At 66.0% G+C, this 26,088-nt stretch overlaps 15 non-coding genes across 15 annotated transcripts; 6 read left to right on the forward strand and 9 right to left on the reverse strand.

Annotated features, from left to right (window-relative positions):
- Positions 1-719: 719 nt before the first annotated feature.
- Positions 720-791, reverse strand: TRNAE-CUC (transfer RNA glutamic acid (anticodon CUC)). The gene has a single exon. It is a non-coding gene; the product is annotated as a tRNA-Glu (tRNA).
- A 298-nt stretch (positions 792-1,089) lies between these two features.
- TRNAG-UCC (transfer RNA glycine (anticodon UCC)) lies at positions 1,090-1,161 on the reverse strand. Its single transcript has one exon. It is a non-coding gene; the product is annotated as a tRNA-Gly (tRNA).
- Positions 1,162-1,925: 764 nt separating this feature from the next.
- Positions 1,926-1,997, reverse strand: TRNAD-GUC (transfer RNA aspartic acid (anticodon GUC)). The gene has a single exon. It is a non-coding gene; the product is annotated as a tRNA-Asp (tRNA).
- A 548-nt stretch (positions 1,998-2,545) lies between these two features.
- TRNAL-CAG (transfer RNA leucine (anticodon CAG)) lies at positions 2,546-2,628 on the forward strand. Its single transcript has one exon. It is a non-coding gene; the product is annotated as a tRNA-Leu (tRNA).
- Positions 2,629-3,918: 1,290 nt separating this feature from the next.
- Positions 3,919-3,989, forward strand: TRNAG-GCC (transfer RNA glycine (anticodon GCC)). The gene has a single exon. It is a non-coding gene; the product is annotated as a tRNA-Gly (tRNA).
- A 6,226-nt stretch (positions 3,990-10,215) lies between these two features.
- TRNAE-CUC (transfer RNA glutamic acid (anticodon CUC)) lies at positions 10,216-10,287 on the reverse strand. The gene has a single exon. It is a non-coding gene; the product is annotated as a tRNA-Glu (tRNA).
- Positions 10,288-10,588: 301 nt separating this feature from the next.
- Positions 10,589-10,660, reverse strand: TRNAG-UCC (transfer RNA glycine (anticodon UCC)). Its single transcript has one exon. It is a non-coding gene; the product is annotated as a tRNA-Gly (tRNA).
- Positions 10,661-11,454: 794 nt separating this feature from the next.
- Positions 11,455-11,526, reverse strand: TRNAD-GUC (transfer RNA aspartic acid (anticodon GUC)). Its single transcript has one exon. It is a non-coding gene; the product is annotated as a tRNA-Asp (tRNA).
- A 570-nt stretch (positions 11,527-12,096) lies between these two features.
- TRNAL-CAG (transfer RNA leucine (anticodon CAG)) lies at positions 12,097-12,179 on the forward strand. Its single transcript has one exon. It is a non-coding gene; the product is annotated as a tRNA-Leu (tRNA).
- A 1,269-nt stretch (positions 12,180-13,448) lies between these two features.
- TRNAG-GCC (transfer RNA glycine (anticodon GCC)) lies at positions 13,449-13,519 on the forward strand. Its single transcript has one exon. It is a non-coding gene; the product is annotated as a tRNA-Gly (tRNA).
- A 6,219-nt stretch (positions 13,520-19,738) lies between these two features.
- On the reverse strand, positions 19,739-19,810 carry TRNAE-CUC (transfer RNA glutamic acid (anticodon CUC)). Its single transcript has one exon. It is a non-coding gene; the product is annotated as a tRNA-Glu (tRNA).
- Positions 19,811-20,111: 301 nt separating this feature from the next.
- TRNAG-UCC (transfer RNA glycine (anticodon UCC)) lies at positions 20,112-20,183 on the reverse strand. The gene has a single exon. It is a non-coding gene; the product is annotated as a tRNA-Gly (tRNA).
- Positions 20,184-20,977: 794 nt separating this feature from the next.
- TRNAD-GUC (transfer RNA aspartic acid (anticodon GUC)) lies at positions 20,978-21,049 on the reverse strand. The gene has a single exon. It is a non-coding gene; the product is annotated as a tRNA-Asp (tRNA).
- A 568-nt stretch (positions 21,050-21,617) lies between these two features.
- TRNAL-CAG (transfer RNA leucine (anticodon CAG)) lies at positions 21,618-21,700 on the forward strand. Its single transcript has one exon. It is a non-coding gene; the product is annotated as a tRNA-Leu (tRNA).
- A 1,269-nt stretch (positions 21,701-22,969) lies between these two features.
- On the forward strand, positions 22,970-23,040 carry TRNAG-GCC (transfer RNA glycine (anticodon GCC)). The gene has a single exon. It is a non-coding gene; the product is annotated as a tRNA-Gly (tRNA).
- Positions 23,041-26,088: the final 3,048 nt, after the last annotated feature.

The raw sequence follows: 26,088 nt of genomic DNA on the forward strand, positions 1-26,088 counted from the left end.
TACCTGTGCGGATTCATTTCGATATTTGGCAAAACTAATACAATATTGTAGTTTAAAAATAAAATAAAATTTAAAAATAAATAAATTTTAAAAAAAAGAGAGAGTTCAATAGAAGTCCACAAGCTCCTGGCACACTGTAATCTCTATTCATCTTTGTCCCTCAGCAGAAATAGGTTTCTAACTGCACCGCCACAACCACATCAAACATCAATCCTCCCCTGAAACCCTCTTCCCCACTCACCTTAGCATCAGCCCTGCCCAAGACCATCACCACATCAGCCTGAACCCTCACCATAACCCCACTCCCAGAGACAGAACTCCTGGCTCAACTTCGGCTGCCGGCCCGCGCCCCGACGCCCACCGCGACCCCCACCCGCCCTGTCCAACCTCACCTCCTACCACCACCAACAGCAGGAGAACCAGCACAAGCCCAGTAGAATCACCGCCGCCACCAGGTCCAGCAGCCACAGCCCCTCAGGAGAGAGCGAGGCGGGGGATGGGAGGCCTCACGCGGCTCATGATGGAAGCGGCTCGAGGTTGCCACTGTGGCCAAAAGGTTTGCCCCGGGGTTCGGCGGAGGTGGCCTGAATCGTGCTTGGCCTGGAGGTGCAGGGTCCCAGGGTGCTCTGGCGCAGCGCTTAGCAAGAGAAGGTTAAAAGCGTGGGAGTGTCGCGGGAGAGGACAACGGTAGGTGGCAGGCGGAGAGGAAGTAGAAAGGCTTCCCTGACCGGGAATCGAACCCGGGCCGCGGCGGTGAGAGCGCCGAATCCTAACCACTAGACCACCAGGGAGCGTCTGGGACCCACTCTCGCCTGCTCCCACTAAACAAAGCGCCTCCATGCCACCCGCGCGCGCCCCCTTGATGCCAACACACGGACTTTGCAAGTCCAGCCGCCCGCCGGCCCTGTCAGTCCGCCTGCCCTGGCGTGCCGTCTTACTTTGAGCACCCTCAAAACACTGTGCACGCCGTCGCTTCTCGCACACACGCCAAAAGACGCGGGCCACCGGGCTGGCTCCACTCTCCCAGCTCTTTCTCCCACAAACGCCCCTGCCGGGAGGGCGGTGGACCTCAGCAAAAGGTCGGCCCGCTGCGTTGGCCGGGAATCGAACCCGGGTCAACTGCTTGGAAGGCAGCTATGCTCACCACTATACCACCAACGCTACACAGCCCGAGCGGCCTCCAGATCCCAGGCCCGGGGTCGCCACAGTATACTCTCGACGCCGAAGCTGCCGCCGCCTCCGCATCACTGCACCGACGCACCGCGAACCGGGGGATGTGCGCCGCCGCCGGCGCCAGCAGCCAAGCGGCGCCTTATCCGCGCAACCGCTAAGCGGCAGCCGGAGTCTACCGGACCGAACGCCCCGGGGCGGCGCTCACGCAGCCTTACGGCCCTCCGGCCCTTCCTCGCCGCCGCGGCACGCGAACCACTCCGCCTTCAACCGCAGCGGGCAACGAGGGGCACGCAACCTCCAGCACCCAGCTAGCCAAAGCCCTTCTCCAACAGGCGATGGGCGCGGCCACTTCCCACGACGACTTGGGGACACGGGTCCCACCTGCCTGCACGCGTCGCGGCGCTGTGCCGAGCCGCACGGCGCGGACGTGGCGAGCCTAGGAGCCCACCGAGGCAGCCAGTGGGAGTGGGTGCGTGGGCGGCCGGGCGGCCCCGCGGGCCGCAAGCTCCGGCTCTGGTCGGGCAAGGCCGTGGGGTGGCCAAGGAGACCCTCGCTCGGCCGTGGCGACCGTGAGCCCGGCGACCACAAAGGGCTCAGGCTGGAGAGCCGCACGGGGAGAGGGGGTCGACGGTGGCTAGGCCGCGCACCGCGCCCTGGCGCCTCGCCAAAAGGCGGCGGAAAGAGACGAAGGGCCGTTGGGGGCCTAGGGGCAGGACAGAGAGCGACCGCGGCCACCAAAAAGGGTGTGTGGCCTCCCCGTCGGGGAATCGAACCCCGGTCTCCCGCGTGACAGGCGGGGATACTCACCACTATACTAACGAGGACGGCGGCGACCGTCCTACCGCCCGGCCGCTCACGGGCTCTCGGGCTGCCTGCCGACGCGACCCCTGCCCAGCACGGGCCCCCGGCCACCGCGGGTCTCGACCCAACCGCGCACCCAACCAACCGCCTCCGTCATAGTGGCAGCCCGCCACCCCGACAGGCCCCGGACCCCCGGGGCACTGGACACTCCTCAGTGCGCGCCGCCTCTTGCTTCCAACGTGGGCATTCCGCCGGGAGAAGGGGGCCCGAGAAGCCAAGCGAGGCTGTGAGGACACGGTGGGCGCGCGCGGGCCGGCGTCGGGCCAGGAGGGGCGCGGCTGGGGAGGGGCCGGCACGCCGAGGGCATGGCTGGGCCCGGGGCGCAACAGGCGGCCGAGCCAGGCGCCTCGGCCGGCCGCCGCGCGCCAGCTCCGTCGACACCAACCCCGGACGGCCGCCTGCCCGCCTGCCTGCCTGGCGCGGCGCAGTGCGCAGCACGCCAAGGGCGCCGGGGCTCGCGCCGCGTCAGGTCCCAGCCAGGCGAGCGGCCACGCGCCCAGCCAGACTCGCCGTCAGGATGGCCGAGCGGTCTAAGGCGCTGCGTTCAGGTCGCAGTCTCCCCTGGAGGCGTGGGTTCGAATCCCACTCCTGACAAGCCAGCCTTTTGGCCCGCCGGACAAACGCGCCCGTCCTCCCCGCGCCACTGCCTTGCTCCACACACGCCCCGCCTCCCGCCACCTGCACCCCCACCCCAGGAACCTTCAGTCCTCCTCAGCGCATCTTTCCTCCCCAGCTGGCTGCAGCTGCAGCTGCTGGTTTTCCTGCCTCCCCGCCTCCCCCTCGCCCACCCTCCCACTCCCACGGCCCCGCCCCGCCCCCGCAGCGCCGAAGCACGCAGCCCCGCGGCGGCTGGCAAGCCCTCCTCGCGTCGCCGGCGCTCCGACTTCTGCGGGGAAACGGCCAACTCGCTCTCCCAGCCTTGCTTGCATGTCCGCCCCCGGCCGCTCTCCCTCCGGCCGGCACCCTGTCCTCCGCACCCGCCCCGCCGGCCCGCCTGCGCTCCCCAGTCACACCGAGGCGGCCGAGCCCCCGCCTTGCCCGCCAGGGGGGTGCTGCGTGCCCTCGACGCTTCTGCGCCTTGCGGCCTTGGCCGCGCCACACCTGCCTGCCGCCCGCCAGGGACACGTGCCTCCCAGCCTTCCTGCTGGCCAGCGAACACCGGTCTTCCTGGCACCAGTCCGTCCCGGGAAGGGTGCTTCTCTGGGGAGGAAGCGGAAGCCCTGCGTGCCCGTGCAGCCCACCCACAGGCGCCCGGCCGGCGCCCCCGATCTCGGCGCCACTGCGCCCGTTGCCGGGGGAAGCCGCTGCCCGGGCCGGAGCCAAGCCCTTCCTGAGCGCGCTCCCTGCCTCAGCCGGCAGTCCCCGAGCCAGGAGCCGCTCTGCCAAAGGGCCCCTCCTCACCAGCACCACCACCTCGTCAGAGCCGGACCTCGGGCGCGCGGTCCGCCAGAGAGTACGAGCCGGCCTCACACGCCTTTGGGTCGGGAAACGGCGTTCGCTGAGAGGAACGTCGGCGCGCGGCAGCAGCGACCACGCAGCGCCTGCGCCTGCACCTGACAGCGATCTCGGCGCCAGGCAGACGGCGTCGGCTCCCGGCCCCCTCGGGCGACACCGACAGGGTCGCGGCGGCCGTGGTCGGCGCAGAAGGCGCGCGACGGGCCGAGTGGAACCCTCCGAGAGCGCCGCGCCCTGTGGTCCTGCACGTGCCCGGATCCTGGCTTTCAGGTCGCCCCCCGCCCCCCACTTCCATCCCCACCGTCGTCTCCTGCTCCGATGGAGCAGATAGATGCCGACGGGCGACGGCCGAGCAGTGAGCAGTGAGCAGTGCCGGGCGGGTGGCGGTCAGCGCCTCTGGGGCAGCGTCGGGCGGCGTTGGCCATCGGTGCATGGGTGGTTCAGTGGTAGAATTCTCGCCTGCCACGCGGGAGGCCCGGGTTCGATTCCCGGCCCATGCAGCCGCAGCGTCCCCTTTTGGTCCCGCAGTGCAGCCCCAGAGCCCAGCTAGGTCTGCCGGCTGAAAGGCGCTCCAGGCAGCGCTCCTGCAACCGCTGGCTGCTACCTGCCGCCCGCTGCCTCTCCCGCGCAGACGCCCACCACCCCGCCCCACCCCACCCCACCCAGAAAAGGCCCTGCTGCCAAGCCTCCGTGGCCCCAAGCCCTGCGGGCTCAGCCGCCCGTGCGTCCAGGCGCCTTTCTTGTGTTTGCTCGCTTCCTCACCCGGACCCAGCCGGGGGCTCAGGGATTGCACTTGGAAGGAATAGCCCACGGCTGGCAGCCGCCCGCACCACCTCTTCAAGACCTTTCACAACGTCCGTCTCCAAGCTCCCTGCCTCACTCTCCCCACACTCCGAGAATCAATCACACTACGTTTGCACAGTCAGGAGCAAGGAAGTTGCCACATCTGGCAAGCATACCTCCCTTTCGCCTGGAGGGTCCCTGGACCAGCGTCTTGCAGGAGGAGTTCCAAAGAAGTCCACCAGCTCCCGTCCCTCGGCAGAAATGGGTCTCCAACAGGGACGGCCTCACCGCCTCAAACACCACCCCAAACACCACCCCATGCCCCTGAAACCCTGTTGCGCGCCTCACCTCAGCATCAGCCCTGCCCCAAGAGCACCACCACCTCAGCCTGCACCCTCACCGTGCCCCTACTTCCCCAAACGCAACCCCCATCCCACCCCCACCCGGCTCCCCACCTCCACCATTTGCACACCACCCCCCCCCCCCCAACGCCCAGGTCCTCCCTGAGCCATTCCAAATCCCAGGCTGTCCAGGAACCTGCCTTTGCATTTGGCGCACTGGTCTGCCTCCCCCCACCCCCTACCCCAGGCCAGGGCCTGCTCCTCCTTCTGCTTCTTCCAACACGAGGAGAACTGCCTTACAGTCCTGGGTTAGTCTCAGGTGCTCGGCAAAGTGATTCAGTCCCCTGTTCTTTTCCAGGGGATTTTCCAGTGTAGGTTAAGGCGAGACACGAATACAGTTGTCATGCTACAGAGGAAAGCTCTGTTGCTCATCGACTGTAAGTACAGTATTTCCTATCTCTTGATCCGACTCCAACTTCGTCCCTCCCCTGCCTTTCCCCTTGGCTAGCCCTATGCACGTTCTCTCCGTCTCCAGGTCGGTTTCCCCTTTGCACATAGATTCACTGGTATTCGTTGTTCGAGTCCACAGAGCTTTGTCCCTCTCCACCCGACTCACTTCAGTCAGCGGACCCTTCTGTGGGTCCGTGCGGCGTTGCGGCCCATGGCGATGGCCGCTGCTACTTGACGGCTGCGTCATATTCCACGGTACGTATTTGCCTCACCTTCTCGTGCCGGCCACGGGTCGACGGGCACGTGAGCGTTTCCCACGTCTCGGCTACGGCACCGAGGGCTGCGATGACCCTGGGGGATGCCCGCCTCTCTTCCCATTGGGCGTGTTGTCTTTTCCCGATGAGTAGCCGGGATTGGGTCTGCTGGATCATCATGTGAGCTCTTCTTTGTCCTACTGTTGGACCGATCCTCGACGGATTGACTTCCCCGGAGTGGCAGTTGTTGTTCTGGAAGTGTACAACTACAGCCTGGTGCCCGTGTCTGCTGTACAACGTTGTGATTCACACCTGTGCGTGTAGGATGAGGGTTTCAGATCGGTTTCCGTTACAGGTGGTGACAGGATATGGGATCTCATTCCCTGTAGTATCCCGTGTCTCCTTGTTGCTCCTCTCCTTTCTACGCAGTACTGGTACGGTACATCCGTTGAGCCCGGCTCCTCATCCATCCCTCCGTCCGTGACTCTGCCCTTGGGAAGCCCGAGGCTGCTTTCCCGAGTCTGAGAGTCTGTCGCTGGTTGCCACAGGGGTGAATTTGTACAACACTTAAGATTCCGCCCATCTGTGACCCTGCCTGTTTGACTTCCCTCACCAAGGGTAATATTCTGCAGCTCCAGCTTCCGCTGCTGCTGCCAGTGACACTATTGGACTCGCGTGGATGGCTCAGTGCCATCCCATTCTCTCCCTGTCTCTGGTATGGCACCTACGTGGGTGAGCCGTTGGGGATGGGCACTAGGGTTTCCTCCACGTCTCGGCTTCGGCAAACGGCGCTGCTACGACCGTGGGGTTTGCACGTGTCTTTCCGAATGAAGAGTTGCGGCTCTCACGGGTATGTACCCAGGGTGGGATTGGGACAGCGCGCCTGTTTCCCGCCGACTTACTTGCCTGTTGATTTCGTTTCTTCTGCAAAGCCGACTCCAGTGTCGGAGTCACGGTTGTTGCTCAAGTACAGTGGGTTTCCAATATTGTGCTCGTTTCCGGTGGACCGCAAAGTGCTTCTGTTTCCCGTGTACAGATTTTGGATTTCATGTATGTTTTCAGATTCTTGTCCACTCGAGGGGATTCCAGGGTACTGACGCTTATTCCCTGTGTTGAACTGGATCACCTTGGCGCTTCTCCCTTTATCCAGGGTCCTGCGAATCTGTTCGTCCCAGCTGCACACGCATCCCTCCAGCGCTGCCTTTCCGCTGGCGTTCCCCTGAGGTGGCTTTCTGCGTGAGTGGGTTTCTCCTCGGCAAATAGCTCCGTTTTGTATTCTTTCACACGTTCCACATGCCTTTGTCCAACGCGGTCTGACGTGCTTCACCAAGTGTAAGAGTCTCTAGGTCCATCATTGCTTGTGACAAGTGGCAACACTGGACTTATTTCTTTATGACTGAGTGATGGTTCCATGCTACATCTGTGCCACCTCTTCTCGGGCCCGCCACGTGTGGATGGGCGCTGGGGTTTGCTCCGTGTCTTGGCCATGGCAAACAGTGTCGCCGTGTCCGTGGCGGTGTGGGCACCCTCAGACCTCCCCGAGGTTTGCCCTCTGCGGGTGTGTACCCTGGAGGGACGGCTGTGCTCGGTCACGTGGGAGCTCTCCTTGGTCCTCGTGAAATCTCAGCCACCGGAGCTCCCAACCACCACCCCCCATCCCACCCTGTGCCCCCAGCCATGTCACACCCGAGACTGGACATTTGCTCCTGATGAGTGGTGACTTTGGTCTCTGGGGCGGTACGGCGGGCCCACCCATCTCGGACCAGGTCTGGCCCCCGTCTGGCACCCCGTTTCTGTCGTTGGCTTGCCTGCGTCCTCAGCCCACCGCTGAGCCTGAGCAGCCTGCGGCACCGCGCACCAGTGTGGCTCGCCCGCTCACCCGCTACCCCGCCCAAATGAATGGAGTGCTCCCCCACCATCTTCCTCATGCCACAGCCCCATCACTGTCACGGCCTGCCCTCTGCCTTTCCCTCCAGACTCCAGGCTCGGCCCCATCCGCCTCCCCCCCCAACCCCGCCCCGCCACCATCGCCCCGGAGCTCGGGCCACCCCTCGCACGTCCTGCCCTGGCCTGGCCTGCCCTGCCCTGAGGTTCACCAGTGCGGGCCTCCCTCCGGCTCCGCAGACCCACCCCGACCCCACGCCCACCCCTACCTCCCGCAGATCCGTCCCAGCCTCTCACATGGGCCTGGCAGGGCTTCGCCACCGCGCCCATGCTCCTGCAGAGGGCCTGCTCCAGTGGCCTGCCGATCTTTCGGCCAGGTTCCCGCGAGCCCCACCCATCCCTTCATGCTGGCCCTCCAGGAAGACTCCACCCAAGCACCCCTGGGCCTGCCTGCCAGCCCCTCGGCTCGCCGCCGCCCCCTCTCCCTGCGATGATCGCTCTGCCCAGGTCCCTGATCCACGTGGGGCGCCCACCAGCCATGGCCCCAAGCACCTTCGTCCCATAGTCTCCCCCACGCACGCTGATGCCCACGGCCCCGGCAGGGGCCTCAAGGAAACCTCCTTTGGCCACGGCAAGCACACGTCGGGCCACGGGGGCTCCTTTCCCATAGGGGACAGGCGCCATCCCACCCGAGTGTGCCGCCCTCGCCGCACTTTGGTGCCCTTGGTCGGCCGTCCACTTCCCCTCCGAAGGACACAGTCCTTGAACGGACGTGGAATGAAACCCTTTGGGGAAAGACGACCTCGAGATTGGCCCAAGGGGAGACTGTGGTGGGCGATTACCCTCGGGGAGAGTTCCTAGGGGAAGACAATGACAGGTTGGCGAGAGGGATGGAGTGGATCCTGGATAGACAGTTGGATGAGAATGGGAAACTCGTAGACGTCATAACTAGGGGAGGGGTGCGGGGAACAGGGCGCTGTGCGTGTGTGTGTGTGTGGGTGGGTGTGTGGGTGTGTGTGTGTGTGTGTGTGGGTGGGTGGGTGGGTGGGTGTGGGTGTGCGCGCGCCCCAGTGCCCACCTTTGGTTACGAGTGGGGGAGGGAGGCCTGGGGAAATCTTGCCTCAGTCCGGTAGGATTGAGAGCTGTGGTCAGGCAAGGGAAACACCCTGACGGTCGGGTTGTCCTCCCTGGCAGGCATCGCTGCCTCGAGCGCATCTGCCGCCTCCAGGCTGGTGGGCTAGCTTTGCCCAGCCGGGCCGGCCCGCCCCGCCCGGATCTGCGAGCTCTCTCACTTCCACTAAGCGGTGGTGGGATTCGAGGCACAGGTCCACATCCATCTTCACCCCTTTGCCTCGGGGACAGCGAAGAAGAACTAAAGAGCCCCTTGAGGAAAGTGAAAGAGGAGAGTGAAAACGTTGGCTTCAAACTCAACATTCAGACAACTAAGATCATGGCATCCCGTCCCATCACTTCATGGCAAATAGACGGGGAAAGAACGGAAAGCGGGAAAGACTTCATTTTGGGGGGCTGCCCCAAAGCACTGCAGACGCCGGCCGCGCCGGCGAAATGAAAAGACGTTCGCTCCTTGGGAGAAAAGCTATGACCAACCTGGACAGCATGTCGCAAAGCAGAGACGAGGTCTGTGACGAGGGGCTGTCTCGGGAAAGCTACGGTTTCTCCAGCGGTCACGTACAGATGTGAGAGGTGGAGTATAAAGAAGGATGAGTGCCGAAGAATTGATGCTTTTGGACTGCGGTGTTGGAGAAGACTCTTGAGAGTCCCTTGGACTGCGAGGAGACCCATCCCGTCCATCCTAGAGGAAATCAGTCCTGAATATTCATTAGAAGGACTGAGGCTGAAGCCGAAACGCCAATCCTCTGGCCACCCGACCCGCAAAACTGATTCACGGGGAAAGACCCTGATGGAAGGCAGGAGGAGACCGGGACGACCCGACAGAAGACGAGAGGCTTGGATGGCATCCCCGACTGGACGGACATGAGTTTGAGCAAGCCTCGAGAGTTGGTGATGGACAGGGAAGCCTGGCTGCTACAGTGCCCTGAGCGACTGAACTGATCCCGATGCCTCCCGGGCGCCGTGGTCCGCCTCTCAGAGCCCACTCAAGACCAGAACCCTCTTGGAGACACCAGCACCATACGGGAGTCACAGCCAGCCCGGGACCTGGCGCGCAGTGGCCAAGCCGCCCAGAGACGGGGCTGGCATGAGGGACATGGGAAGGCAGGCGTGTCCGTGGCCACTGGCCCCCACTCCCCGAGGCACAGCCCCTTCGCTCACCTTCGGCTGCGGCCACCGCCCCTGCCGCTGCTGGCCCCCGCTGGCGACCACCACAGCTCGCGCCCCTACCCCCGCCCCTATCCCCACCCCGCCCTATCCCACCCCACCTCCTCACCCCACCCCCCGCGCCCCCCCCCCGCCCCCCACAGCAGGAGAACCAACACAAGCCCAGGAGCATCACCGCCGCCACCAGGGCCAGCAGCCGCAGCCCCTCAGGAGGGAGGGAGGCGGGGGATGGGAGGCCTCAGGCCGGTCGTGGTGAAAGCGGCGCGAGGTTGCCACCGCGGCCAACAAAGGTTTGCCCCGGGGGACGGCGGAGGTGGCCTGAATCGTGCTTGGGCTGGAGGTGCAGGGTCCCGGGGGCCTCTGGCGCAGTGCTGAGCTGCTAGGTCGCGTCAGTCCTGTCCGACTCTGTGCGACCCCATAGACGGCAGCCCACCAGGCTCCCCCGTCCCTGGGATTCTCCAGGCAAGAACACTGGAGTGGCTTGCCATTTCCTTCTGCAATGCATGCAAGTGAAAAGTGAAAGTGAAGTCGCTCGGTCCTATGGGACTTTTAGCGACCCCATGGTCTGCAGCCTCCCAGGCTCCTCCGTCCATGGGGTTTTCCAGGCAGGAGGACTGGAGTGGGTTGCCATTGCGTAGGCTAAAAGGGTAAAGGTGGGAGGGTCGCCGGCGAGGATCCCGGCAGGTGGCAGGCCTCCGGAGAGGAAGAAGAAAGGCTTCCCTGACCGGGAATCGAACCCGGGCCGCGGCGGTGAGAGCGCCGAATCCTAACCACTAGACCACCAGGGAGCGTCGGGGCCAGGCCCTCGCCTGCTCCCGCTGAACCCAGCGCCTCCATGCCACCCGCCCGCGCCACCTTGCCGCCCACACCCGGCCTTTGCAAGTCCAGCCGCCCGCCGGCCGCGTCAGTCCTCCTGCCTTGGCGTGCCGTCTTGCTTTCAGCCCCCTCAAAACACTGCGCGCGCCGCCGGCTTCTCGCACACACGCCAAAAGCCGCGGGCCAGCGGGCTGGCTCCCCGCTCCCAGCTCTCTCTCCCCCGCCATCGCCCCTGCCGGGAGGGCGGTGCAGCTCAGCAAAAGGTCGGCCCGCTGCGTTGGCCGGGAATCGAACCCGGGTCAACTGCTTGGAAGGCAGCTATGCTCACCACTATACCACCAACGCTACACAGCCCGGGCGGCCGCCGGACGCCGGCCCCGGGATCGCCCCAGCATAATCTAGCCGCCGCCGCCGCCGCCGCCGCCGCCCCTGCCGCCCCTGCCGCCCCTGCCGCCCCTGCCGCCACCGCCTCCGCATCCCTGCCCCGACGCCCCGTCAGCCGGAGGCTCTGCGCCGCCGTCGGCGCCACCAGCAGCCGCGCGGCGCCCCATGCGCGTCGGCGCTACGCCGTTGCCGTGGTCCACCGGCCCGACGGCCTTGCGGCCCTGCGGCCCTTCGCTCCCCGCCGCGGCCCGCGAACGCCTCCGCCCTCACCTCCGGCGGGCAACGCGGGGCACGCAGCTTCCCGCACCCAGCTGGCCAAAGCCCTTCTCCACCGGGCGCTGGGCGCGCCCACTTCCCACGACGACTTGGGGACACGGGACCCAGCTGCCTGCACGCGTCGCGGCGCTGTGCCGAGCCGCACGGCGGGGGCGTCGCGAGCCTAGGAGCCCACTGAGGCGGCCAGTGGGAGTGGGTGCGTGGGCGGCCGGGCGGCCCCGCGGGCCGCAAGCTCCGGCTCTGGTCGGGCAAGGCCGTGGGGTGGCCAAGGAGGCCCTCGCTCGGCCGTGGCGACCGTGCGCCCGGCGACCACAAAGGGCTCGGGCTGGAGGCCCGCACGGGGAGAGGGGGTCGACGGTGGCTAGGCCGCGCACCGCGCCCTGGCGCCTCGCCCAAAGGCGGCGGGACCAGACGAAGGGCCTCTGGGGGCCTGGCGGCAGGACAGAGAGCGACCGCGGCCACCAAAAAGGGTGTGTGGCCTCCCCGTCGGGGAATCGAACCCCGGTCTCCCGCGTGACAGGCGGGGATACTCACCACTATACTAACGAGGACGGCGGCGACCGTCCTACCGCCCGGCCGCTCACGGGCTCTCGGGCTGCCTGCCGACGCGACCCCTGCCCAGCACGGGCCCCCGGCCACCGCGGGTCCCGACCCAACCGCGCACCCAACCCACCGCCTCGCTCACAGCGGCAGCCCGCCACCCCGACAGGGCCCCGGACCCCCGCGGCACTGGACACTCCCCAGGGCGCGCCGCCTCTTGCCTCCCACGCGGGCATTCCGCCGGGAGAAGGGGGCCCGAGAAGGCAAGCGAGGCTGCGAGGACACGGTGGGCGCGCGCCGGCCGGCGTCGGGCCAGGAGAGGCGCGGCTGGGGAGGGGCCGGCCCGCCCACGGCCCGGCTGGGTCCGGGGCGCGGCCAGCCGCCGAGCCAGGCGCCTCGGCCGGCCGCCGCGCGCCGGCTCCGTCGACACCCACCCCGGACGGCCGCCTGCCTGCCTGCCTGCCTGCCTGCCTGCCTGCCTAGCGCGGCGGGGCGCGGCGCGCGGCCCGCCAAGGGCGCCGGGGCTCGCGCCGCGTCGGGTCCCAGCCAGGCGAGCGGCCACGCGCCCAGCCAGGCCCGCCGTCAGGATGGCCGAGCGGTCTAAGGCGCTGCGTTCAGGTCGCAGTCTCCCCTGGAGGCGTGGGTTCGAATCCCACTCCTGACAAGCCAGCCTTTTGGCCCGCCGGACAAACGCGCCCGTCCTCCCCGCGCCACTGCCTTGCTCCACACACGCGCCGCCTCCCGCCACCTGCACCCCCACCCCAGGAACCTTCAGTCCTCCTCAGCGCATCTTTCCTCCCCAGCTGGCTGCAGCTGCAGCTGCTGGTTTTCCTGCCTCCCCGCCTCCCCCTCGCCCACCCTCGCCCACCCTCCCACTCCCACGGCCCCGCCCCGCCCCCGGCCGCACCGAAGCACGCAGCCCCGCGGCGGCTGGCAAGGCCTCCTCGCGTCGCCGGCGCTCCGACTTCTGCCGGGGAACGGCCAACTCGCTCTCGCAGCCTTGCTTCCACGTCCGCCCCCGGCCGCTCTCCCTCCGGCCGGCACCCTGTCCTCCGCACCCGCCCCGCCGGCCCGCCTGCGCTCCCCAGTCACACCGAGGCGGCCGAGCCCCCGCCTTGCCCGCCAGGGGGTGCTGCGTGCCCTCGACGCTTCTGCGCCTTGCGGCCTTGGCCGCGCCACACCTGCCTGCCGCCCGCCAGGGACACGTGCCTCCCAGCCTTCCTGCTGGCCAGCGAACACCGGTCTTCCTGGCACCAGTCCGTCCCGGGAAGGGTGCTCCTCTGGGGAGGGAGCAGAAGCCCTACGTGCCCGTGCAGCCCGCCCACCGGCGCCCGGCCGGCGCCCCCGGCCTTCCCGGGGGAAGCCGCTGCCCGGGCCGGAGCCAAGCCCTTCCAGAGCGCGCTCCCTGCCTCAGCCGGCAGTCCCCGAGCCAGGAGCCGCTCTGCCAAAGGGCCCCTCCTCACCAGCACCACCACCCCGTCAGAGCCGGACCTCGGGCGCGCGGTCCGCCAGAGCGCACGAGCCGGCCTCACACGCCTTTGGGTCGGGACCCGGCGTTCGCTGAGAGGAACGTCGGCGCGCGGCAGCAGCGACCACGCAGCGCCTGCGCCTGCACCTGACAGGGATCTCGGCGCCGGGCGGGAGGCGTCGGCTCCCGGCCCCCTCGGGCGACACCGACAGGGTCGCGGCGGCCGTGGTCGGCGCAGAAGGCGCGCGACGGGCCGAGTGGAACCCTCCGGGAGCGCCGCGCCCTGTGGTCCTGCACGTGCCCGGATCCTGGCTTTCAGGTCGCCCCCTCTCCCCGCTCCCCACCGTCGTCTCCTGCTCCGATGGAGCAGATAGATGCCGACGGGCGAGCAGTGAGCAGTGAGCAGTGCCGGGCGGGTGGCGGTCAGCGCCTCTGGGGCAGCGTCGGGCGGCGTTGGCCATCGGTGCATGGGTGGTTCAGTGGTAGAATTCTCGCCTGCCACGCGGGAGGCCCGGGTTCGATTCCCGGCCCATGCAGCCACAGCGTCCCCTTTTGGTCCCGCAGTGCAGCCCCAGAGCCCAGCTAGGTCTGCCGGCTGAAAGGCGCTCCAGGCAGCGCTCCTGCAACCGCTGGCTGCTACCTGCCGCCCGCTGCCTCTCCCGCGCAGACGCCCACCACCCCGCCCCACCCCACCCCACCCAGAAAAGGCCCTGCTGCCAAGCCTCCGTGGCCCCAAGCCCTGCGGGCTCAGCCGCCCGTGCGTCCAGGCGCCTTTCTTGTGTTTGCTCGCTTCCTCACCCGGACCCAGCCGGGGGCTCAGGGATTGCACTTGGAAGGAATAGCCCACGGCTGGCAGCCGCCCGCACCACCTCTTCAAGACCTTTCACCACGTCCGTCTCCAAGCTCCCTGCCTCACTCTCCCCACACTCCGAGAATCAATCACACTACGTTTGCACAGCCAGGAGCAAGGATGTTGCCACATCTGGCAAGCATACCTCCCTTTCGCCTGGAGGGTCCCTGGACCAGCGTCTTGCAGGAGGAGTTCCAAAGAAGTCCACCAGCTCCCGTCCCTCGGCAGAAATGGGTCTCCAACAGGGACGGCCTCACCGCCTCAAACACCACCCCAAACACCACCCCATGCCCCTGAAACCCTGTTGCGCGCCTCACCTCAGCATCAGCCCTGCCCCAAGAGCACCACCACCTCAGCCTGCACCCTCACCGTGCCCCTACTTCCCCAAACGCAACCCCCATCCCACCCCCACCCGGCTCCCCACCTCCACCATTTGCACACCACCCCCCCCAACGCCCAGGTCCTCCCTGAGCCATTCCAAATCCCAGGCTGTCCAGGAACCTGCCTTTGCATTTGGCGCACTGGCCTGCCTCCCCCCACCCCCTACCCCAGGCCAGGGCCTGCTCCTCCTTCTGCTTCTTCCAACACGAGGAGAACTGCTTTACAGTCCTGGGTTAGTCTCAGGTGCTCGGCAAAGTGATTCAGTCCCCTGTTCTTTTCCAGGGGATTTTCCAGTGTAGGTTAAGGCGAGACACGAATACAGTTGTCATGCTACAGAGGAAAGCTCTGTTGCTCATCGACTGTAAGTACAGTATTTCCTATCTCTTGATCCGACTCCAACTTCGTCCCTCCCCTGCCTTTCCCCTTGGCTAGCCCTATGCACGTTCTCTCCGTCTCCAGGTCGGTTTCCCCTTTGCACATAGATTCACTGGTATTCGTTGTTCGAGTCCACAGAGCTTTGTCCCTCTCTACCCGACTCACTTCAGTCAGCGGACCCTTCTGTGGGTCCGTGCGGCGTTGCGGCCCATGGCGATGGCCGCTGCTACTTGACGGCTGCGTCATATTCCACGGTACGTATTTGCCTCACCTTCTCGTGCCGGCCACGGGTCGACGGGCACGTGAGCGTTTCCCACGTCTCGGCTACGGCACCGAGGGCTGCGATGACCCTGGGGGATGCCCGCCTCTCTTCCCATTGGGCGTGTTGTCTTTTCCCGATGAGTAGCCGGGATTGGGTCTGCTGGATCATCATGTGAGCTCTTCTTTGTCCTACTGTTGGACCGATCCTCGACGGATTGACTTCCCCGGAGTGGCAGTTGTTGTTCTGGAAGTGTACAACTACAGCCTGGTGCCCGTGTCTGCTGTACAACGTTGTGATTCACACCTGTGCGTGTAGGATGAGGGTTTCAGATCGGTTTCCGTTACAGGTGGTGACAGGATATGGGATCTCATTCCCTGTAGTATCCCGTGTCTCCTTGTTGCTCCTCTCCTTTCTACGCAGTACTGGTACGGTACATCCGTTGAGCCCGGCTCCTCATCCATCCCTCCGTCCGTGACTCTGCCCTTGGGAAGCCCGAGGCTGCTTTCCCGAGTCTGAGAGTCTGTCGCTGGTTGCCACAGGGGTGAATTTGTACAACACTTAAGATTCCGCCCATCTGTGACCCTGCCTGTTTGACTTCCCTCACCAAGGGTAATATTCTGCAGCTCCAGCTTCCGCTGCTGCTGCCAGTGACACTATTGGACTCGCGTGGATGGCTCAGTGCCATCCCATTCTCTCCCTGTCTCTGGTATGGCACCTATGTGGGTGAGCCGTTGGGGATGGGCACTAGGGTTTCCTCCACGTCTCGGCTTCGGCAAACGGCGCTGCTACGACCGTGGGGTTTGCACGTGTCTTTCCGAATGAAGAGTTGCGGCTCTCACGGGTATGTACCCAGGGTGGGATTGGGACAGCTCGCCTGTTTCCCGCCGACTTACTTGCCTGTTGATTTCGTTTCTTCTGCAAAGCCGACTCCAGTGTCGGAGTCACGGTTGTTGCTCAAGTACAGTGGGTTTCCAATATTGTGCTCGTTTCCGGTGGACCGCAAAGTGCTTCTGTTTCCCGTGTACAGATTTTGGATTTCATGTATGTTTTCAGATTCTTGTCCACTCGAGGGGATTCCAGGGTACTGACGCTTATTCCCTGTGTTGAACTGGATCACCTTGGCGCTTCTCCCTTTATCCAGGGTCCTGCGAATCTGTTCGTCCCAGCTGCACACGCATCCCTCCAGCGCTGCCTTTCCGCTGGCGTTCCCCTGAGGTGGCTTTCTGCGTGAGTGGGTTTCTCCTCGGCAAATAGCTCCGTTTTGTATTCTTTCACACGTTCCACATGCCTTTGTCCAACGCGGTCTGACGTGCTTCACCAAGTGTAAGAGTCTCTAGGTCCATCATTGCTTGTGACAAGTGGCAACACTGGACTTATTTCTTTATGACTGAGTGATGGTTCCATGCTACATCTGTGCCACCTCTTCTCGGGCCCGCCACGTGTGGATGGGCGCTGGGGTTTGCTCCGTGTCTTGGCCATGGCAAACAGTGTCGCCGTGTCCGTGGCGGTGTGGGCACCCTCAGGCCTCCCCGAGGTTTGCCCTCTGCGGGTGTGTACCCTGGAGGGACGGCTGTGCTCGGTCACGTGGGAGCTCTCCTTGGTCCTCGTGAAATCTCAGCCACCGGAGCTCCCAACCACCACCCCCCATCCCACCCTGTGCCCCCAGCCATGTCACACCCGAGACTGGACATTTGCTCCTGATGAGTGGTGACTTTGGTCTCTGGGGCGGTACGGCGGGCCCACCCATCTCGGACCAGGTCTGGCCCCCGTCTGGCACCCCGTTTCTGTCGTTGGCTTGCCTGCGTCCTCAGCCCACCGCTGAGCCTGAGCAGCCTGCGGCACCGCGCACCAGTGTGGCTCGCCCGCTCACCCGCTACCCCGCCCAAATGAATGGAGTGCTCCCCCACCATCTTCCTCATGCCACAGCCCCATCACTGTCACGGCCTGCCCTCTGCCTTTCCCTCCAGACTCCAGGCTCGGCCCCATCCGCCTCCCCCCCACCCCCCGCCCCGCCACCATCGCCCCGGAGCTCGGGCCACCCCTCCCACGTCCTGCCCTGGCCTGGCCTGCCCTGCCCTGAGGTTCACCAGTGCGGGCCTCCCTCCGGCTCCGCAGACCCACCCCGACCCCACGCCCACCCCTACCTCCCGCAGATCCGTCCCAGCCTCTCACATGGGCCTGGCAGGGCTTCGCCACCGCGCCCATGCTCCTGCAGAGGGCCTGCTCCAGTGGCCTGCCGATCTTTCGGCCAGGTTCCCTCGAGCCCCACCCATCCCTTCATGCTGGCCCTCCAGGAAGACTCCACCCAAGCACCCCTGGGCCTGCCTGCCAGCCCCTCGGCTCGCCGCCGCCCCCTCTCCCTGCGATGATCGCTCTGCCCAGGTCCCTGATCCACGTGGGGCGCCCACCAGCCATGGCCCCAAGCACCTTCGTCCCATAGTCTCCCCCACGCACGCTGATGCCCACGGCCCCGGCAGGGGCCTCAAGGAAACCTCCTTTGGCCACGGCAAGCACACGTCGGGCCACGGGGGCTCCTTTCCCATAGGGGACAGGCGCCATCCCACCCGAGTGTGCCGCCCTCGCCGCACTTTGGTGCCCTTGGTCGGCCGTCCACTTCCCCTCCGAAGGACACAGTCCTTGAACGGACGTGGAATGAAACCCTTTGGGGAAAGACGACCTCGAGATTGGCCCAAGGGGAGACTGTGGTGGGCGATTACCCTCGGGGAGAGTTCCTAGGGGAAGACAATGACAGGTTGGCGAGAGGGATGGAGTGGATCCTGGATAGACAGTTGGATGAGAATGGGAAACTCGTAGACGTCATAACTAGGGGAGGGGTGCGGGGAACAGGGCGCTGTGCGTGTGTGTGTGTGTGGGTGGGTGTGTGGGTGTGTGTGTGTGTGTGTGTGGTGGGTGGGTGGGTGGGTGTGGGTGTGCGCGCGCCCCAGTGCCCACCTTTGGTTACGAGTGGGGGAGGGAGGCCTGGGGAAATCTTGCCTCAGTCCGGTAGGATTGAGAGCTGTGGTCAGGCAAGGGAAACACCCTGACGGTCGGGTTGTCCTCCCTGGCAGGCATCGCTGCCTCGAGCGCATCTGCCGCCTCCAGGCTGGTGGGCTAGCTTTGCCCAGCCGGGCCGGCCCGCCCCGCCCGGATCTGCGAGCTCTCTCACTTCCACTAAGCGGTGGTGGGATTCGAGGCACAGGTCCACATCCATCTTCACCCCTTTGCCTCGGGGACAGCGAAGAAGAACTAAAGAGCCCCTTGAGGAAAGTGAAAGAGGAGAGTGAAAACGTTGGCTTCAAACTCAACATTCAGACAACTAAGATCATGGCATCCCGTCCCATCACTTCATGGCAAATAGACGGGGAAAGAACGGAAAGCGGGAAAGACTTCATTTTGGGGGCTGCCCCAAAGCACTGCAGACGCCGGCCGCGCCGGCGAAATGAAAAGACGTTCGCTCCTTGGGAGAAAAGCTATGACCAACCTGGACAGCATGTCGCAAAGCAGAGACGAGGTCTGTGACGAGGGGCTGTCTCGGGAAAGCTACGGTTTCTCCAGCGGTCACGTACAGATGTGAGAGGTGGAGTATAAAGAAGGATGAGTGCCGAAGAATTGATGCTTTTGGACTGCGGTGTTGGAGAAGACTCTTGAGAGTCCCTTGGACTGCGAGGAGACCCATCCCGTCCATCCTAGAGGAAATCAGTCCTGAATATTCATTAGAAGGACTGAGGCTGAAGCCGAAACGCCAATCCTCTGGCCACCCGACCCGCAAAACTGATTCACGGGGAAAGACCCTGATGGAAGGCAGGAGGAGACCGGGACGACCCGACAGAAGACGAGAGGCTTGGATGGCATCCCCGACTGGACGGACATGAGTTTGAGCAAGCCTCGAGAGTTGGTGATGGACAGGGAAGCCTGGCTGCTACAGTGCCCTGAGCGACTGAACTGATCCCGATGCCTCCCGGGCGCCGTGGTCCGCCTCTCAGAGCCCACTCAAGACCAGAACCCTCTTGGAGACACCAGCACCATACGGGAGTCACAGCCAGCCCGGGACCTGGCGCGCAGTGGCCAAGCCGCCCAGAGACGGGGCTGGCATGAGGGACATGGGAAGGCAGGCGTGTCCGTGGCCACTGGCCCCCACTCCCCGAGGCACAGCCCCTTCGCTCACCTTCGGCTGCGGCCACCGCCCCTGCCGCTGCTGGCCCCCGCTGGCGACCACCACAGCTCGCGCCCCTACCCCCGCCCCTATCCCCACCCCGCCCTATCCCACCCCACCTCCTCACCCCACCCCCCCGCGCCCCCCCCCGCCCCCCACAGCAGGAGAACCAGCACAAGCCCAGGAGCATCACCGCCGCCACCAGGGCCAGCAGCCGCAGCCCCTCAGGAGGGAGGGAGGCGGGGGATGGGAGGCCTCAGGCCGGTCGTGGTGAAAGCGGCGCGAGGTTGCCACCGCGGCCAACAAAGGTTTGCCCCGGGGGACGGCGGAGGTGGCCTGAATCGTGCTTGGGCTGGAGGTGCAGGGTCCCGGGGGCCTCTGGCGCAGTGCTGAGCTGCTAGGTCGCGTCAGTCCTGTCCGACTCTGTGCGACCCCATAGACGGCAGCCCACCAGGCTCCCCCGTCCCTGGGATTCTCCAGGCAAGAACACTGGAGTGGCTTGCCATTTCCTTCTGCAATGCATGCAAGTGAAAAGTGAAAGTGAAGTCGCTCGGTCCTATGGGACTTTTAGCGACCCCATGGTCTGCAGCCTCCCAGGCTCCTCCGTCCATGGGGTTTTCCAGGCAGGAGGACTGGAGTGGGTTGCCATTGCGTAGGCTAAAAGGGTAAAGGTGGGAGGGTCGCCGGCGAGGATCCCGGCAGGTGGCAGGCCTCCGGAGAGGAAGAAGAAAGGCTTCCCTGACCGGGAATCGAACCCGGGCCGCGGCGGTGAGAGCGCCGAATCCTAACCACTAGACCACCAGGGAGCGTCGGGGCCAGGCCCTCGCCTGCTCCCGCTGAACCCAGCGCCTCCATGCCACCCGCCCGCGCCACCTTGCCGCCCACACCCGGCCTTTGCAAGTCCAGCCGCCCGCCGGCCGCGTCAGTCCTCCTGCCTTGGCGTGCCGTCTTGCTTTCAGCCCCCTCAAAACACTGCGCGCGCCGCCGGCTTCTCGCACACACGCCAAAAGCCGCGGGCCAGCGGGCTGGCTCCCCGCTCCCAGCTCTCTCTCCCCCGCCATCGCCCCTGCCGGGAGGGCGGTGCAGCTCAGCAAAAGGTCGGCCCGCTGCGTTGGCCGGGAATCGAACCCGGGTCAACTGCTTGGAAGGCAGCTATGCTCACCACTATACCACCAACGCTACACAGCCCGGGCGGCCGCCGGACGCCGGCCCCGGGATCGCCCCAGCATAATCTAGCCGCCGCCGCCGCCGCCGCCGCCGCCCCTGCCGCCCCTGCCGCCCCTGCCGCCCCTGCCGCCACCGCCTCCGCATCCCTGCCCCGACGCCCCGTCAGCCGGAGGCTCTGCGCCGCCGTCGGCGCCACCAGCAGCCGCGCGGCGCCCCATGCGCGTCGGCGCTACGCCGTTGCCGTGGTCCACCGGCCCGACGGCCTTGCGGCCCTGCGGCCCTTCGCTCCCCGCCGCGGCCCGCGAACGCCTCCGCCCTCACCTCCGGCGGGCAACGCGGGGCACGCAGCTTCCCGCACCCAGCTGGCCAAAGCCCTTCTCCACCGGGCGCTGGGCGCGCCCACTTCCCACGACGACTTGGGGACACGGGACCCAGCTGCCTGCACGCGTCGCGGCGCTGTGCCGAGCCGCACGGCGGGGGCGTCGCGAGCCTAGGAGCCCACTGAGGCGGCCAGTGGGAGTGGGTGCGTGGGCGGCCGGGCGGCCCCGCGGGCCGCAAGCTCCGGCTCTGGTCGGGCAAGGCCGTGGGGTGGCCAAGGAGGCCCTCGCTCGGCCGTGGCGACCGTGCGCCCGGCGACCACAAAGGGCTCGGGCTGGAGGCCCGCACGGGGAGAGGGGGTCGACGGTGGCTAGGCCGCGCACCGCGCCCTGGCGCCTCGCCCAAAGGCGGCGGGACCAGACGAAGGGCCTCTGGGGGCCTGGCGGCAGGACAGAGAGCGACCGCGGCCACCAAAAAGGGTGTGTGGCCTCCCCGTCGGGGAATCGAACCCCGGTCTCCCGCGTGACAGGCGGGGATACTCACCACTATACTAACGAGGACGGCGGCGACCGTCCTACCGCCCGGCCGCTCACGGGCTCTCGGGCTGCCTGCCGACGCGACCCCTGCCCAGCACGGGCCCCCGGCCACCGCGGGTCCCGACCCAACCGCGCACCCAACCCACCGCCTCGCTCACAGCGGCAGCCCGCCACCCCGACAGGGCCCCGGACCCCCGCGGCACTGGACACTCCCCAGGGCGCGCCGCCTCTTGCCTCCCACGCGGGCATTCCGCCGGGAGAAGGGGGCCCGAGAAGGCAAGCGAGGCTGCGAGGACACGGTGGGCGCGCGCCGGCCGGCGTCGGGCCAGGAGAGGCGCGGCTGGGGAGGGGCCGGCCCGCCCACGGCCCGGCTGGGTCCGGGGCGCGGCCAGCCGCCGAGCCAGGCGCCTCGGCCGGCCGCCGCGCGCCGGCTCCGTCGACACCCACCCCGGACGGCCGCCTGCCTGCCTGCCTGCCTGCCTGCCTGCCTGCCTAGCGCGGCGCGGCGGCGCGCGGCCCGCCAAGGGCGCCGGGGCTCGCGCCGCGTCGGGTCCCAGCCAGGCGAGCGGCCACGCGCCCAGCCAGGCCCGCCGTCAGGATGGCCGAGCGGTCTAAGGCGCTGCGTTCAGGTCGCAGTCTCCCCTGGAGGCGTGGGTTCGAATCCCACTCCTGACAAGCCAGCCTTTTGGCCCGCCGGACAAACGCGCCCGTCCTCCCCGCGCCACTGCCTTGCTCCACACACGCGCCGCCTCCCGCCACCTGCACCCCCACCCCAGGAACCTTCAGTCCTCCTCAGCGCATCTTTCCTCCCCAGCTGGCTGCAGCTGCAGCTGCTGGTTTTCCTGCCTCCCCGCCTCCCCCTCGCCCACCCTCGCCCACCCTCCCACTCCCACGGCCCCGCCCCGCCCCCGGCCGCACCGAAGCACGCAGCCCCGCGGCGGCTGGCAAGGCCTCCTCGCGTCGCCGGCGCTCCGACTTCTGCCGGGGAACGGCCAACTCGCTCTCGCAGCCTTGCTTCCACGTCCGCCCCCGGCCGCTCTCCCTCCGGCCGGCACCCTGTCCTCCGCACCCGCCCCGCCGGCCCGCCTGCGCTCCCCAGTCACACCGAGGCGGCCGAGCCCCCGCCTTGCCCGCCAGGGGGTGCTGCGTGCCCTCGACGCTTCTGCGCCTTGCGGCCTTGGCCGCGCCACACCTGCCTGCCGCCCGCCAGGGACACGTGCCTCCCAGCCTTCCTGCTGGCCAGCGAACACCGGTCTTCCTGGCACCAGTCCGTCCCGGGAAGGGTGCTCCTCTGGGGAGGGAGCAGAAGCCCTACGTGCCCGTGCAGCCCGCCCACCGGCGCCCGGCCGGCGCCCCCGGCCTTCCCGGGGGAAGCCGCTGCCCGGGCCGGAGCCAAGCCCTTCCAGAGCGCGCTCCCTGCCTCAGCCGGCAGTCCCCGAGCCAGGAGCCGCTCTGCCAAAGGGCCCCTCCTCACCAGCACCACCACCCCGTCAGAGCCGGACCTCGGGCGCGCGGTCCGCCAGAGCGCACGAGCCGGCCTCACACGCCTTTGGGTCGGGACCCGGCGTTCGCTGAGAGGAACGTCGGCGCGCGGCAGCAGCGACCACGCAGCGCCTGCGCCTGCACCTGACAGGGATCTCGGCGCCGGGCGGGAGGCGTCGGCTCCCGGCCCCCTCGGGCGACACCGACAGGGTCGCGGCGGCCGTGGTCGGCGCAGAAGGCGCGCGACGGGCCGAGTGGAACCCTCCGGGAGCGCCGCGCCCTGTGGTCCTGCACGTGCCCGGATCCTGGCTTTCAGGTCGCCCCCTCTCCCCGCTCCCCACCGTCGTCTCCTGCTCCGATGGAGCAGATAGATGCCGACGGGCGAGCAGTGAGCAGTGAGCAGTGCCGGGCGGGTGGCGGTCAGCGCCTCTGGGGCAGCGTCGGGCGGCGTTGGCCATCGGTGCATGGGTGGTTCAGTGGTAGAATTCTCGCCTGCCACGCGGGAGGCCCGGGTTCGATTCCCGGCCCATGCAGCCACAGCGTCCCCTTTTGGTCCCGCAGTGCAGCCCCAGAGCCCAGCTAGGTCTGCCGGCTGAAAGGCGCTCCAGGCAGCGCTCCTGCAACCGCTGGCTGCTACCTGCCGCCCGCTGCCTCTCCCGCGCAGACGCCCACCACCCCGCCCCACCCCACCCCACCCAGAAAAGGCCCTGCTGCCAAGCCTCCGTGGCCCCAAGCCCTGCGGGCTCAGCCGCCCGTGCGTCCAGGCGCCTTTCTTGTGTTTGCTCGCTTCCTCACCCGGACCCAGCCGGGGGCTCAGGGATTGCACTTGGAAGGAATAGCCCACGGCTGGCAGCCGCCCGCACCACCTCTTCAAGACCTTTCACCACGTCCGTCTCCAAGCTCCCTGCCTCACTCTCCCCACACTCCGAGAATCAATCACACTACGTTTGCACAGCCAGGAGCAAGGATGTTGCCACATCTGGCAAGCATACCTCCCTTTCGCCTGGAGGGTCCCTGGACCAGCGTCTTGCAGGAGGAGTTCCAAAGAAGTCCACCAGCTCCCGTCCCTCGGCAGAAATGGGTCTCCAACAGGGACGGCCTCACCGCCTCAAACACCACCCCAAACACCACCCCATGCCCCTGAAACCCTGTTGCGCGCCTCACCTCAGCATCAGCCCTGCCCCAAGAGCACCACCACCTCAGCCTGCACCCTCACCGTGCCCCTACTTCCCCAAACGCAACCCCCATCCCACCCCCACCCGGCTCCCCACCTCCACCATTTGCACACCACCCCCCCCCCAACGCCCAGGTCCTCCCTGAGCCATTCCAAATCCCAGGCTGTCCAGGAACCTGCCTTTGCATTTGGCGCACTGGCCTGCCTCCCCCCACCCCCTACCCCAGGCCAGGGCCTGCTCCTCCTTCTGCTTCTTCCAACACGAGGAGAACTGCTTTACAGTCCTGGGTTAGTCTCAGGTGCTCGGCAAAGTGATTCAGTCCCCTGTTCTTTTCCAGGGGATTTTCCAGTGTAGGTTAAGGCGAGACACGAATACAGTTGTCATGCTACAGAGGAAAGCTCTGTTGCTCATCGACTGTAAGTACAGTATTTCCTATCTCTTGATCCGACTCCAACTTCGTCCCTCCCCTGCCTTTCCCCTTGGCTAGCCCTATGCACGTTCTCTCCGTCTCCAGGTCGGTTTCCCCTTTGCACATAGATTCACTGGTATTCGTTGTTCGAGTCCACAGAGCTTTGTCCCTCTCTACCCGACTCACTTCAGTCAGCGGACCCTTCTGTGGGTCCGTGCGGCGTTGCGGCCCATGGCGATGGCCGCTGCTACTTGACGGCTGCGTCATATTCCACGGTACGTATTTGCCTCACCTTCTCGTGCCGGCCACGGGTCGACGGGCACGTGAGCGTTTCCCACGTCTCGGCTACGGCACCGAGGGCTGCGATGACCCTGGGGGATGCCCGCCTCTCTTCCCATTGGGCGTGTTGTCTTTTCCCGATGAGTAGCCGGGATTGGGTCTGCTGGATCATCATGTGAGCTCTTCTTTGTCCTACTGTTGGACCGATCCTCGACGGATTGACTTCCCCGGAGTGGCAGTTGTTGTTCTGGAAGTGTACAACTACAGCCTGGTGCCCGTGTCTGCTGTACAACGTTGTGATTCACACCTGTGCGTGTAGGATGAGGGTTTCAGATCGGTTTCCGTTACAGGTGGTGACAGGATATGGGATCTCATTCCCTGTAGTATCCCGTGTCTCCTTGTTGCTCCTCTCCTTTCTACGCAGTACTGGTACGGTACATCCGTTGAGCCCGGCTCCTCATCCATCCCTCCGTCCGTGACTCTGCCCTTGGGAAGCCCGAGGCTGCTTTCCCGAGTCTGAGAGTCTGTCGCTGGTTGCCACAGGGGTGAATTTGTACAACACTTAAGATTCCGCCCATCTGTGACCCTGCCTGTTTGACTTCCCTCACCAAGGGTAATATTCTGCAGCTCCAGCTTCCGCTGCTGCTGCCAGTGACACTATTGGACTCGCGTGGATGGCTCAGTGCCATCCCATTCTCTCCCTGTCTCTGGTATGGCACCTACGTGGGTGAGCCGTTGGGGATGGGCACTAGGGTTTCCTCCACGTCTCGGCTTCGGCAAACGGCGCTGCTACGACCGTGGGGTTTGCACGTGTCTTTCCGAATGAAGAGTTGCGGCTCTCACGGGTATGTACCCAGGGTGGGATTGGGACAGCGCGCCTGTTTCCCGCCGACTTACTTGCCTGTTGATTTCGTTTCTTCTGCAAAGCCGACTCCAGTGTCGGAGTCACGGTTGTTGCTCAAGTACAGTGGGTTTCCAATATTGTGCTCGTTTCCGGTGGACTGCAAAGTGCTTCTGTTTCCCGTGTACAGATTTTGGATTTCATGTATGTTTTCAGATTCTTGTCCACTCGAGGGGATTCCAGGGTACTGACGCTTATTCCCTGTGTTGAACTGGATCACCTTGGCGCTTCTCCCTTTATCCAGGGTCCTGCGAATCTGTTCGTCCCAGCTGCACACGCATCCCTCCAGCGCTGCCTTTCCGCTGGCGTTCCCCTGAGGTGGCTTTCTGCGTGAGTGGGTTTCTCCTCGGCAAATAGCTCCGTTTTGTATTCTTTCACACGTTCCACATGCCTTTGTCCAACGCGGTCTGACGTGCTTCACCAAGTGTAAGAGTCTCTAGGTCCATCATTGCTTGTGACAAGTGGCAACACTGGACTTATTTCTTTATGACTGAGTGATGGTTCCATGCTACATCTGTGCCACCTCTTCTCGGGCCCGCCACGTGTGGATGGGCGCTGGGGTTTGCTCCGTGTCTTGGCCATGGCAAACAGTGTCGCCGTGTCCGTGGCGGTGTGGGCACCCTCAGGCCTCCCCGAGGTTTGCCCTCTGCGGGTGTGTACCCTGGAGGGACGGCTGTGCTCGGTCACGTGGGAGCTCTCCTTGGTCCTCGTGAAATCTCAGCCACCGGAGCTCCCAACCACCACCCCCCATCCCACCCTGTGCCCCCAGCCATGTCACACCCGAGACTGGACATTTGCTCCTGATGAGTGGTGACTT

The sequence above is a fragment of the Bos javanicus genome, chromosome 3 (assembly GCF_032452875.1).
Source record: "Bos javanicus breed banteng chromosome 3, ARS-OSU_banteng_1.0, whole genome shotgun sequence".
Classification (NCBI taxonomy): Eukaryota; Metazoa; Chordata; class Mammalia; order Artiodactyla; family Bovidae; genus Bos; species Bos javanicus.